The sequence below is a fragment of the Suncus etruscus genome, chromosome 17 (genome assembly GCF_024139225.1).
Source record: "Suncus etruscus isolate mSunEtr1 chromosome 17, mSunEtr1.pri.cur, whole genome shotgun sequence".
NCBI classification, from domain to species: domain Eukaryota; kingdom Metazoa; phylum Chordata; class Mammalia; order Eulipotyphla; family Soricidae; genus Suncus; species Suncus etruscus.
This window is the reverse complement of record NC_064864.1, coordinates 26,090,013-26,103,092: the sequence shown is the minus strand read 5'-3', so window position 1 is coordinate 26,103,092 and position 13,080 is coordinate 26,090,013. Positions and strand designations below refer to the sequence as shown.

Sequence of the window (13,080 nt, the reverse complement as noted above, 5' to 3'; positions counted from 1 at the left end):
AATAAATTTGGAATATGTGCAGATATTTCTAATTAATCACAAATGATACACTCAAAACACAGAAAAAACACCAGCTACATTGCATCTTCTAATCCAAAGGCTCAAGTTGTGGAAGACAATTAGAATATATTTAGGGAGATTAAGAATAAAAGACATAGTCTGTGGAAAGTTTTAAATAAAGAAAATAATTAGATGAGATGGTACTAAGAGATCCCAAACTAGTTATACAAAAATAAGATGTGTTTTGTGGGAATAAAATTGATTTTCTTAAAGCTTGCCACATAATTGACTTTGTAATTATATTAAAGAGAAAATAAGGTTGAGAATCTGCTTTCAAAGCATGTTATATAAATCAGCATTTTTCACACAGTAATGTGCATTGGTGTCATCAGGGGAACTTATTAAAGAGGTGACTCTGATGCAGTTTGGCGGGGTGCTGCTCCTGACTCCTTATCTTTAATAAGCTCCCTGGTGATATTAATGTTCCTAATGTTGTATCAACCACACTTTAACATCTAAGCCTAGAAAAAAAAAACTGCATTGTAGTCACACAGATTTGTGTTCAAACACTAGCTCTGCTACATTTAATTATATCCTTTGAAAGGCTGGTACCTTTTGAGACTTATTTTGGTAAATAAGGATAATAGTTAATTTTGTTGCTATGAGATGCTAATATAATATAAATAAATATTTAGGCATAAAATAAGTGTTCAAAGACTGTCAGATCACTTCGTGGAAGACCTGACACTCTATTTGTTCAAATAGATCTTATTGAAAAATGCAATTATTATTTAACAAGTATAATGAAAACAAATAGATCAGGATGTAACCAAAATAAAATTGGTCTATCATTTAATTTTTATAATATCTCTATTTTAATGTATCTTGGCAGATGCCTTCTTAATAACCTGAGCATAATTAGGAAAAATAAGTTGTTGGAAAGGTATTATGAACATTTGGAGAGGCAAGAGGATAACACACATTTTGAGATGATGACTTCCTCCCTTGACAATTGTGTTCACCAATCAATTAGGACCTTGGCAGCAACAAATGTTCTAGAGAGTTATAATTCCATCAAATTAAAATGGGAAAACGCTGAGTGAAGTAAAATGGAAACTTTGTTCTATCAAGTATACATAGAAAATTATTATTATCGTTTCAAATATTAAAATTATTTCAAAGACTATGTTTCAACAGTAAAATAGTATGGATGCTGGGAAGGAAATGACAATGTTATAAGCAAAAAAGAGATTGTGTACCGGAAGTGTTAAACTTTTCTATATTAGACTTGATCATAAACATTTATGACTGACTAAAAGATGAAATGTATCTAATATTGTACCCTAATTCTAATATTTTATCAGATTTTCATTTACATATTGTATTTCTAGATCTTTACCAGCAAGAATAAAACTATTCTTTAATTAGTTGTCTCATGTTCAGCTACTATGGATTTATATCTAATGATGTGTGACAAGACTAAAAGCCATCCCAATAATGTGATAAAACAGTATCTCAAAATAACACCTTTTCTAGAAAAAAAAAAAAACCTTTGAAAAGTCTTAACTAATCACCATCATCACAGGGTGTAAGTGGAACCTCCTTTATTCTATGGCAATTGTGAGTCTCTCAGGAAAAGCCAAACACACTTTTCACTACCTTGTCATCCTTGCTAAAACGTGGTATGACAATAAAAACATAATTTTCCTTCAGTGCGAACACTTATTCACAATAATTAGATATACAATTTAATCACAAATAAAATAAATTAAAATTAATAGTGTTTTCTGAATATTCTGATAATCCACGATAGTTTTAGTTCTCAAACATTATCAACAGAGTTGAAAATGTTTGTCATATTTATATAAGTAAGTGGTAATGAACACACATGAATGTCTCAAATACTATCAGTGTCCTGCTTGCTTGAAACTATAGTTGTGTATCTATGAGGCCATTTGCTTTTTGATGAAACATATAGAAACATATGAAACATAATTTTGTAAAACAAAATTAATTATTCAGTGATATAATAGGGTAATTTTCTTCTTCCTTTTATTACAGGGGCCATGACATATCTATTCGACTGAGGCATCTTCCTGTGATGCTTAACCTAAAGATGCAGAACCTGATGGTTTTATGCTATTTTGTTGATGCCTGGACATATGCTCTACCACTTTAGCTATCCCCCCACCTAAAATTCTATTTGTTTTGGTTTTGTGGTTTTTTGAGGGGTTCATACCCTGTGGTGTTCAGGACTTAAGCCTGGTTCTTAATTCAAGGACCACTCCTTGTGGCACTAAGAGGACCATATGAAGTGCATATTATTGAATCTATGTCAGCTGGACTCAAGGAAAGAATCCTACTCTCAACTCATTACTATCCTATGACTCCAGACCTCAAAATTTTATTATTCATTTAATTAGTTACAGCCCCATTTGGGAGGGGGGTTGATCACACACAGCGTGCTTAGGGGTTACTCCTGGCTCTGTGCTCAGAAATCGCTTCTGACAGGCATGGAAAACCATAAGGGATGCCGGGACGAGTCACTTTATATCCTGGATGGGCTGTGTGCAAGGCAAATGCCCTTCTGCTGTGCTATCTATTCTGCCCAGTTACACTCTTTTTATTGTCTATGTGTTGCTGTTACAAAGACTGGAGTCACTCATTTTAGTTGAAGGGATCACACACAGTTGGTTGTGGTGCAAAAATATTTTGCTCTTCTGGCACTGACGATCAAGGTGTTCCCCAGTGTGCATTTTCAAAATGTGGGGTAGTGTAACTCCTCCCCCAACTTCCTGTCTATCTTTCTATGGGAGGTAACAAAGGGGTTGCCTCAGGGGGGAGCAGAGAAGACTCGGCAGAAAGAAGCATCACTGAGAGGAGAGCCACAGGTTGGGTGCAGAGAGGTTCCGAAGCTTAGAAACCATGTGAGATGCACATGGCAGTTAGGTCCTTGTAATAAAACTTTGTCTCCTTACTTCAACTGACTGCCTATGGGTCATTTCTACGCCATCACCGTAATACCTACAGACTTGCTGTAGGGTCTACAGGAGCTGGGCTGGCCGAGAAACGCCCCATTCATCCATCATCTTCCAACCATCCACTGCAACGACTTTATAATTAACAATTAATACAACAGAGTAGTACTGGAAAATGTAACCAATGATTTCAAGTGTGGAAGGTACCGGCACAGTAACCTATCATTAAATCTTATCTACAGACTTTGTGATTATAATAAACTACCTTGTGAATAAAGAAGTTATTCTATATGTTCACTATCATTCTGCTTGATCCTGAATGGCTAGCCTTTTAAAAACAAGTCTCACACTGAACCAGGGTAATGCGGTGGACATACTGTGTAACACAGACTGAAAAGAGCCATTTTTCAATCTAGGATAGTGTGACTCCAGGAAAATAAAAACTCCAGGATATGGAAAGGAGTCTTTTAGCCATACAGTCCCAATAAAATAAGGCAGACAGAATCAACTTTGATTTAAAGGAGCTATTTTCACACCAGTCAGTGCATCACCAAAATATTGTAGCCACTCTGCTTTGTTCCTTGGCTGTGTATTTCTTCTAGTAAATGTGCCTAACTTACAAATATAAAAACAACAACACACTGCAAAGGTCACAATGGGAAAGCAATGCAGACGTCCACCATGCTTTGTGAATGAAGATCCATATAACATATATGGATATAAGATAAGATGCATATAGCATTTCTGATAAGGACTCTAGAGAGCAAATGTTGAAAATGTTCAAGGAACTCAATGAAACCATGGAAGTGACAGCCAATAAGACTCAAGAGGATATGATTGAAGAAATAATACATGTTCAAACAGAAATATCAGGACTGAAAAACTTGGTAGGCAAAATGAAAATGAAGGCCTCGTGGCATACTAAGAGCTGCTGACGACAGAATCAGTGAGCTAGAAGATGAGCTATATCTTTATCTCCAGACAACAGAAAAACATGGAAGAGTCCTAAAATAAGAAAGCAGAATATAGAAACAAACATCAAAATAAATGATGTTTTATTTATAAAACCTAAATGAAAGATACCAATAAAACTTTGACATAAATTCAACAGAAACAACATAATAACCATTGGTGTCTCAGAGAGATAGGAGAAGAAAACAATGAAGCAAGAGTAACATATATCATTGCTGAGGAGTTCCATAGATAAGAGTGCATGTACCCACATCATGGGTGTCCAATGAGTATCAGCTATAAGAGTCCCAAATAAAAGCACCGAAGACACATCCTAGTCACAATGATCAAACCATAGGTAGAAAAAAGGGAAAATGTATACCAAGGAGCATTCTTAATATTTACAGTAGCTTTATCAGAGGCAACCCTTCAAGCTCAAAGACAATGGTGGGATATAGTGAAAATAAAAATCAATTAAATGAATGGCTCAACAAGATCTTCACACAGAAGGATTTTCATTAAGGTCTGAAGAATAAACAGCTTCATAGATAAACAAAGCTTGGGAACTTTAAACTCAAAACCAAATTTAAAAGTAAAACTGAAGGAGTAGTTTAAGGCAAGTTAAACCTCAGGAACACTCTAAACTTCTATATAAGATGACAACCATGCAATTTTCACCCTCAATGTCAATAGATGTACTGCACTAGTTAAGAGACAAATGGATTATAAAATTCAATCTAATATTGTGCTGCCTTCATGATACACATTTGATTTGTTAGAGCAAATGAGGCCTCAAAGTCAAATGTTGGGAGGCAAGCCTTCAATCAATTTCCTTAAAAATATTGGTGTGGCCATATTAATATTAGACAACATAGACTACAGACTCAAAATGGTTATAAGAGATAGGAGTGTTTTTGTTTTTATTGTTGTCTGTTTGTTCTTGGGCCACACCTAGTGGCACTCATGGGTTACTCTTAGCTCTTTACTCATAAATTACTGGCAGGCTCTGGGGACCATATGAGATGCCAGAAATTTAATTAATCTGCAAGGTAAATGCCCTACCAGTATGCTATCAATTTGGCCAAAGTATTGTCATTTCTTAATAATCCAGGTATATTTAAAATGGGATAAATTGGAACAGAGGCTTTGTATATATTGCTATATATATACAACAGGGCTTTGTATATATTACTATATATACTTAGCATAATAATGACATACACTTAGTGTATATGTATTATCAGACATTGATGCATTGAAAATAGAAGAAAGTAGAAAACAGAAATTGATAAATAATTTAATTACCTGAAAATTAAATAGCTCATTATCAAACAAACAGAACTCAGAGAAAAAATCAAAGAGGAACAATAAAACCTTGGATACAAATGAGAAGGAACTTGATCGTGATCCCTTAGTCTGTTATGCTGGAGCACATCACTAAGAACTTCATGGTGTTTAACTTTGAATTGAGCAGTGAGGTCAAGACCTTGCTGAGCTTCAACCACAAGTGGAGGGTCAGTTTGCTTGTGAGCTGTACCTCGCATAGGAATTACTCTTTCAGTTTTGAAGCCTGAGTATCTGCACAGGGTAGCCAGTTGTCTCTCTCTGTGTCTCATTTCCTGTCTCCATCCTCCTTACATTACAAATATTTGGCTGAGGTCCCTCTATGCTGCTCACTGCCTTGCACCCTCACAACCATTCCAACTGCTGGGGAAATGGTGTCCAAGAACAGGGTCAGTGGTCTTAAAGACTCTTCTTGCCCAGAAGACCACTGGATATTTACAAGACCACTTTTCTGATATCCATTTTATCTACAATAAAAAGTGCTACTGGCAGGGGCAGCTGGCTGGTTTCAAAATTGTTAGCCTCTCAGGCAGACTCTCACCTCAAATAAAACAGTACTTTTGTTAAAAAAATGAGAATTAAAACACGAATATCAACATTTTTGGAACAAAGCAGAAGCAATATTAAGAGTAAACTTTATAGCCTTTTAAGCATTCATCAGGAAGGAATAAATAACTTAATAGCACAGCTTAAGAAATTGGAAAATGACCAACAAAATGAGCTGAAAGCAGGCAGGCATAAGGAAATAATAAAATTCAAAGCAGAAATTAATGAACTGGAGTCACAAAAAACAAGTTTTCTTTGATAGGATAATTGGAAGAATCTAAATGCATTATAATACTGATATATTTTGCACTTAAATGTTCATCTACTTCCAAAATAAGCTGATTAAATGTTGTCTAGCTCAACCCTTATGGCAAACAATAAGGAGGGTTGTCAGTAAACTCAGAGCTGACTTATGACCAGTAATTTAATTCAAAGGGGCATATATGCACAATGAATCATCAGAGGACTCAGTATAATATTAACAACCAACCAAAATGTTCAACATAGATAAGTGGATCATGCATGAAGTTTTGCTGTATATGTACAAATGGACATATCTTTAAGGAATGATGAACTCATGCAATATCCATTGATGGAACTAGAAGATATAATGTTCAATGAAGGGAGCAGTGGTTTAAAATGGGATGTCTATAATATCCTGGTTTCCAGAGTATAGGGAGGAAAAGGAAAGATAGAATGAAGGAGAGGGGAGATAAATTATAAGAAATAATGAGGGACTGGAACAATAGCACAATGAGGATGGAGTTGGTTTTGCATGTGATTTACCATATTTGATAACCAGCATTCAATATGGTTCCCTGAGCATCACCAAAGTGGCCCCTGAGTTCAGAGCCAGTCGTAAACCCTGAGTACTACTGGTGTACCCCCAAATAATTAAGAAAATAAAATAAATTTAAAATAAAAGAATAAAAAGTAAGAAAAAAAAGAAAAGAAAAATTGGGGAGGATGAGTCAGGATATTTAGGATAATTGGTGGTATTAATTAAGGATATAACTAAATATCTAAACCAATGAGTCAATAACACTAAAATTATAAGACTCAAACTTCAACAACCAAACACAAAAAGCTGCCTGACAGGACGGAGGCTGGTTTTCTTGGAGTGGGAGATAATGGGAGAGAACCTGGGAACATGGTGAAGGAAAGTTGACTCTAGGTATGGGATTGGTACTGAACATATGTCTAATACTCAGCTATTGATAAGTCACAGTTCTTTAGTAAAAGATGTTAAAAGGCTGATTGAAATAATAATATGAGTTTTCGGGTCTGATCTTCTGAAGTCAAAGTATGAGATTAAAGAAAAAATAATGTAGATTTGGAAAAAATTTAGTTGCACATTCAACTGCTGATACAACTTCAGAGAAAATAATTATGAAACTATATGCCTAAAAGTTACTTGTTTTATCACTAAATTAGCTAGCTAATGGGAGAAAACAAGAGACATATATTAAAAATATTTTACTTTCTAGTATGAAAAGATACATTTTTAAAGAAAGGTGAAACAAATATTTGTATAAATAATCTCTGTTTTAGGTGAATATATCAACAATGCAATTAAACCACTCCTATCATAAATATTACTGCAAATATTCATATATAATAAAATACATTAAATCTTAAAAACATTGAGAGTGTAAAGACAGGAATTTAGATTAACGTGTAAACAAACAAATTTGTGTAATTTTGTAGATAGAAAAATGTAGACACTTTATTCAATAACAAATTTTAGCCATTACATGGAATTTAACTTTGATGAGAAAGTCTATTAAAGTTTATTGCTATAAGTGAAGTCTTTCAACAAGAAAGCATGTCCTAAAGAAGTTAAAATTTTAAGATTTAGATTATAAAAAGTAAAGACATCATAACTCAGAATTAGCAAGAGAAATTAGTGATGTTGATTTTAAAAAAAGAGAAAAATATTGAAAACAAATACTTTTAAATTCTTCACATGTATTTATCAGAGTGATCTAAGGAATCTCTTAGACATGAGGTTTTGTACTTTAAAAAACTTAAAACTCCTGGAAATAAATAACATTTTGATGGGAGAAAATCACTTTCATTCAAAGTTTCAAAAATATTCATATTGACTTTTCAAAACAAATCACTACTACAAACTCAATTCAATGAAACACTTGCAAAAACAAAATCTCTTCTTAAATAAGACAAAACTGAGCTTGCTTCAAGCAGCTCTCATACATGAATAAGACTGAATGAGGATAAATCCTTCCAATTTCTGATACTCTTAATACAGGTTATTATGTTTTATGAAAAAGAAAGACATACTTTTGGTAAAAATCAATTTTAAAATTGAGATAAATCTAATATCATATTAGTGATGGTTACAGAGTTTTATTGTATAGTAGCCTTATTGGGATTTCTTCAGAAAGGAGTGGAAATAAAATAACAAGGAAAAATGAAAATAAAGATACATGAAAGATAAATAAGATGTTTCTTATTTTTTCTTTATTTGGCTTTTCTGCCATATTGAGCCTTGTCCAGTGCTTACCCTGGTTTTGCTCTCAGAATCCCTCTTTTTAGTGTTAGTGGTCTATATGGAGTGCTGTGGATCAAACATTTTACCAGCTTTACTAGCTTTCTAGCCCAAGAAAAGATATTTATGAAGTAAGGAAGAAAGAAATGATGGAAGGAAGGGAGGGAAGGAGGGAGGGAGGGAGGGAGGGAGGGAGGGAAGGAGGGAGGAAAAAAGGGAGGAAGAAAGGGAGTGAGGGAGGGAAGGAGAGAGGGAGGGAGGGAGGGAAGGAGAGAGGGAGGGAGGGAGGGAAGGAAGGAAGGGAGGAAGGGAGGGAGGGAGGGAAAGAGGAAGGGAGAGAGAGGAAGGGAGGTAGGGAAGGAGGGAGGAAGGGAGGGAGGAGGGAGGTCATTATTCACATGAGAACTACAGCAAAATGGTGGGGTTTGAGATGTTTGGGTGAGTTAAATGGGCATTTTGACAACATGGCTTCTTTTTTGTTTATTATAATAGGCACCCTTTCAGATTAAAATAAAATGTCATTCTAATGACTTGAGCATTCTCAATCAAAGGGAGAATCAACAGTGTCTACAGCAATTATTTGGAATTGACATTATTTATTGTAATTTTGCTCCTGTCTATTTTTAAATTTATTTTGTTTCACTGAAAAGAGAAAATGCTCAGTTTTAAATAATAAAATGTGTATAAGTTGTTTTCTTACAATAAAATTAAATGTGTACACACAGAGGAAAAATATAAAAAGAAAATGTGTACTGGTTAAGGGTGTTGTATTTTGTATGACTGAAATTCAATCATGAACAACTTGTAACTGTGTATCTTATAGTGATTAAATAAAATAAAATATTTATAAATGAATAAGGAATTATTGAGGGGATGTCACACCCAGCAATGCTCAGGGGCTACTCGGGAGACACATGGGATGCCAGGATTCGAACCACCGTCCTTCTGCATGCAAGGTAAATGCCTTACCACCATGCTATCTCTCAGGCTCCCAAAATAAGAAAATTTTAAAAATAAGAAGAAAAGATTTTTATAAAACAAAATTTTATTAAGAACTGAGGATGTAGTATTCACTGCATGTAAGGAGTGCTCTATTTGCGTTCCTGGAATCACAAAAAGGAATGATAGAAACCCAACGAAGTTTAACTGTAAACATTGTATAATATTTAAAAATATTTTTTAAAAATATGTAAAATATATAAAATTTAAATATTTATTAACTAGAAACACAAGAGACAACATCCATTATAAATAAAAATCTAATGTATAAATATATGAACTTCTTTTTTTTTTTTTTTTGGTTTTTGGGTCACACCCGGCGGTGCTCAGGGGTTACTCCTGGCTGTCTGCTCAGAAATAGCTCCTGGCAGGCACGGGGGACCATATGGGACACCGAGATTCGAACCAACCACCTTTGGTCCTGGATCGGCTGCTTGCAAGGCAAACGCCGCTGTGCTATCTCTCTGGGCCCAAAAATGAACTTCTTAAATAAGAAAAATATATAAGAACCTTTGTTTTCACCCAGCTGTTGACATAATGCTTTTTTAAAGATATTTTTTTTGTTAACAAAGTGGAATAGAAGTCTTTCACAGTAATATTTAAGGTACATAGTGACAATGAATCAGGGTCATTCCCACCACCAGTATTGTCCTCCCTCCATCCAGTTCAGAGCATACATCCCATATCTTCCTCCTTTGCTCCCTAGACTGCTAGTGTAACTGTTCCCCTCTGTGTATAGCTTGCTGTAGATTGGGTATTGATTCTATAGTCATTGATTTTGGGTTTGCTGTTTAAGTCTGATCATTTTGTATTTCTATGCAATGTTTTGGTGAGAGGTCCTGGTACCATTCATTTTTCCCCCTCAATTTATGAGGCAAGTTAAAGATGATTCAAGTTATGTGGTCTGTTTAAAAAAAAAAAAAAGAAAAAAAAACTGGAAAGAGTCTGTCTAGAGGTTATAAATATCAGTTCAAAAGAAGAAAGGGAAAAAAGAACATACCAAACAAAACTAAACAAAAACAAAACAAAAAAAGAAAACAAACAAAAATGCCAAACAAGCAACTACAAAAAAATCCACAACAGCAACAACAACAACAACAACAACAACAACAAAAACAAATAATAACTACAAGAACGGGAGAAAAAAAATAGGAAGGAGGGCAGTGTGGCAAGGTTTTGTGCTTTTTTTTTTTTTTTTTTGGCATTGGCACAGTATGTATTGGGGATATTAGGAAGGGAATTCCCTTTGCCTAGAGATACAAGGTTTCTCTGCCCTTGAAGCAAGCTCTCATGGGAACAAGTATAGGCTTCGTACAGGCTCATTTTCACACCCCAAGATCTTTATAAGGTGCCAGGAAACTTTCCGCTCAGTTGTGGATGGTAAAATTAGGCCTCTGTAACTAGAGATCTTGGTATTTGCAATAAGTCATAGGATGAAGCTTAAGATAGAGTTTTTCTTTATGGTTTTAGGAGTTCTATTCCATCACTGTTGTTGTAATCAGTCTTCTTTAATTAGTGGTTTTGGCTTTTGCACAGATCCTGAGACAAAGCCTAGGATAGAGTCTTTAATTATGGTTTCAGAATTTCTGTTCAGTCGCAGTTGTCAAATTCAGACCTCAGGAATTAAAGATTTTGGTTATTAATCAAATTCAAGGCTGAAGCCTAGGCTATGGTCTTTTATATTGATCCCAAGATAAGTTGTCAATCCCAGGATTGGTAGTCAAAGTCAGTCTTCTGTACTTAGCGATCTTGACTTTTGCATGGATCAAAGGACAATGTGTCTTCTGATTTCATCTTACCATTAGGTGATGAAATAAGACAACCTGCTCTGAGATTTAGTTATTTCTGTTTCCTCGTTGTCAGGATGTCATATCTAAACTGGTGCAAGTTGGTGCCAGAGCAGTATTAGAAATTTCCCAGGTGGAGCTTGGTTCTTGGTGCTGTTGCAGGGAACTGTGTTGGTTCTATGTCTGGGATCTAGGGTTCAGGATGAATGGTCGCTCTCTAATTACATGGAGTCTAAATTGGGTCCACATGACACATGTTCAGTGTGGCAGATACTCCTATGTTATAAAATATAGTATCCATAGTAAATAAGAGCTTGTTTCTCTACATAAAATTTCTCCTTTTTAGTATGCCCTTGCAGAAAGGAATGGTGCCAGATTATATTTCTGGGGCATTTAGGGGTTAGAATGACAGGCTACAAAGTCTTTGTGCCCTGGTTTTGACCTAAGCTTTTATTCCAGGCAAGACTTTTTCTTGTTGTTTTCTTTGTTTTTGTTTTTGTTTGGTTTGGTTCTTTTTTGGGTCACACCTGGCAGCGCTCAGGGGCTACTCCTGGCTCTATGCTCAGAAATCACTCCTGGCAGGCTTGGGGGACCATATGGGATGCTGGGATTCAAACCACCATCCTTCTGCATGCAAGGCAAACACCCTGCCTCCATGCTATCTCTTCAGCCCCAAGACTTTTTCTTGTAGGTTTTCATACCAAGAAGAGCCAAAAGAGGTAAAGATAAAGGGGGAAAAATATATATGTATATATAAAATAAATTAAAATGAATTTAAAAAGTAATTAAAGAAAAATGTGATGTTAGAGGCTATCTTACATTTGGGGATAAACACATTAAGAGGTATTATTATAGAGGTATTATACATATAAAGAAAATATAATGCTCTTTACCCCAAAAGAAAATAATAGTCTTCAACCATTGGGAATTTTGCATTGTGTATCTGTGTTCACTATAAGTTCAAGGTAAGTTTTGCCTCTAATTGCATTGGCTTTTCACCAGAACATGTTTTCTGGACAACTGCTATGGAGTGGAGTTACTAAAGGGGGGCACAATAAACTGGGGAGACAGAGATAGCAATTTGGGAGAATAAAGCAGCGCAGCACCATAGTTCTTGTTAGCTTCCTACCTGTTTTCTGGTTTTATGAATTTCAATAGAAGAGTAGCTTGTAGTTTTGCTGGGAATTGTTATCACATTCTCCTCAGACTCCTATCTCCAGTCAGTCAGTGCCCTCCTGAGCTCAGAATTTCCAGAATCATTTGAAAATCACCTCTCTGCAAAGGACTCAGTTTCTGCACATTCCTTTCTCTGAGCTAATAAATATTTATAATCCCAGTATTTTCCATCTGCTTTCCCAATACATACAATAGCATACAAATATATAAGCTGCTTCCTACATTTGGTAATTTTGTAATAATATATGAATTAATTCAACATTTATTTATATATATGGTTCATTTTATTTCAGTTAACAATTAAGTTGGTTTTTTTAATGTGTATAAAAATTGTCTCCTAAATGAGCCTGGCTAATACAGCGTGTACAATATGAAAATTTATTTTTGGGTAAGTGTAAGGAAAACAAAAAATGTTTTTAAAAATCTGAGTTTCAGAAATTCACTTCAGAGTTGTAATTCTCAAAAAGGTAGAAAAGCACATATTATAAAGAAAAATACAAAATTTACACAAAAAGTTCATAAATATCTTCTATTCTCTTCATCAAAAGCATCATAAACTGAGGGAAAGTGTAAAAAATAAATTGGAATGATTTTTCTCAACAAAAACTAACCACATACAAATAAATCACCAAATAAAGACAGAAATATTTTTAAATATAAAGTATTATACATTAATAATTTGCCTTACATGCAACCAATACAGGATGGAACCTGTTCGAATCCCTGCATCCCATATGATCCCTTGAGCCTGCCAGGAACAACTTCTGAGTACAGAGCCAAGAGTAACCCC

At 34.9% G+C, this 13,080-nt stretch overlaps 1 protein-coding gene across 2 annotated transcripts in view; it reads right to left on the bottom strand.

The window, feature by feature from the left end:
- The window catches only part of NRG3 (neuregulin 3), a 1,117,732-nt gene that overhangs the window by 158,707 nt on the left and 945,945 nt on the right, over positions 1–13,080 (bottom strand). The window lies entirely within an intron of this gene.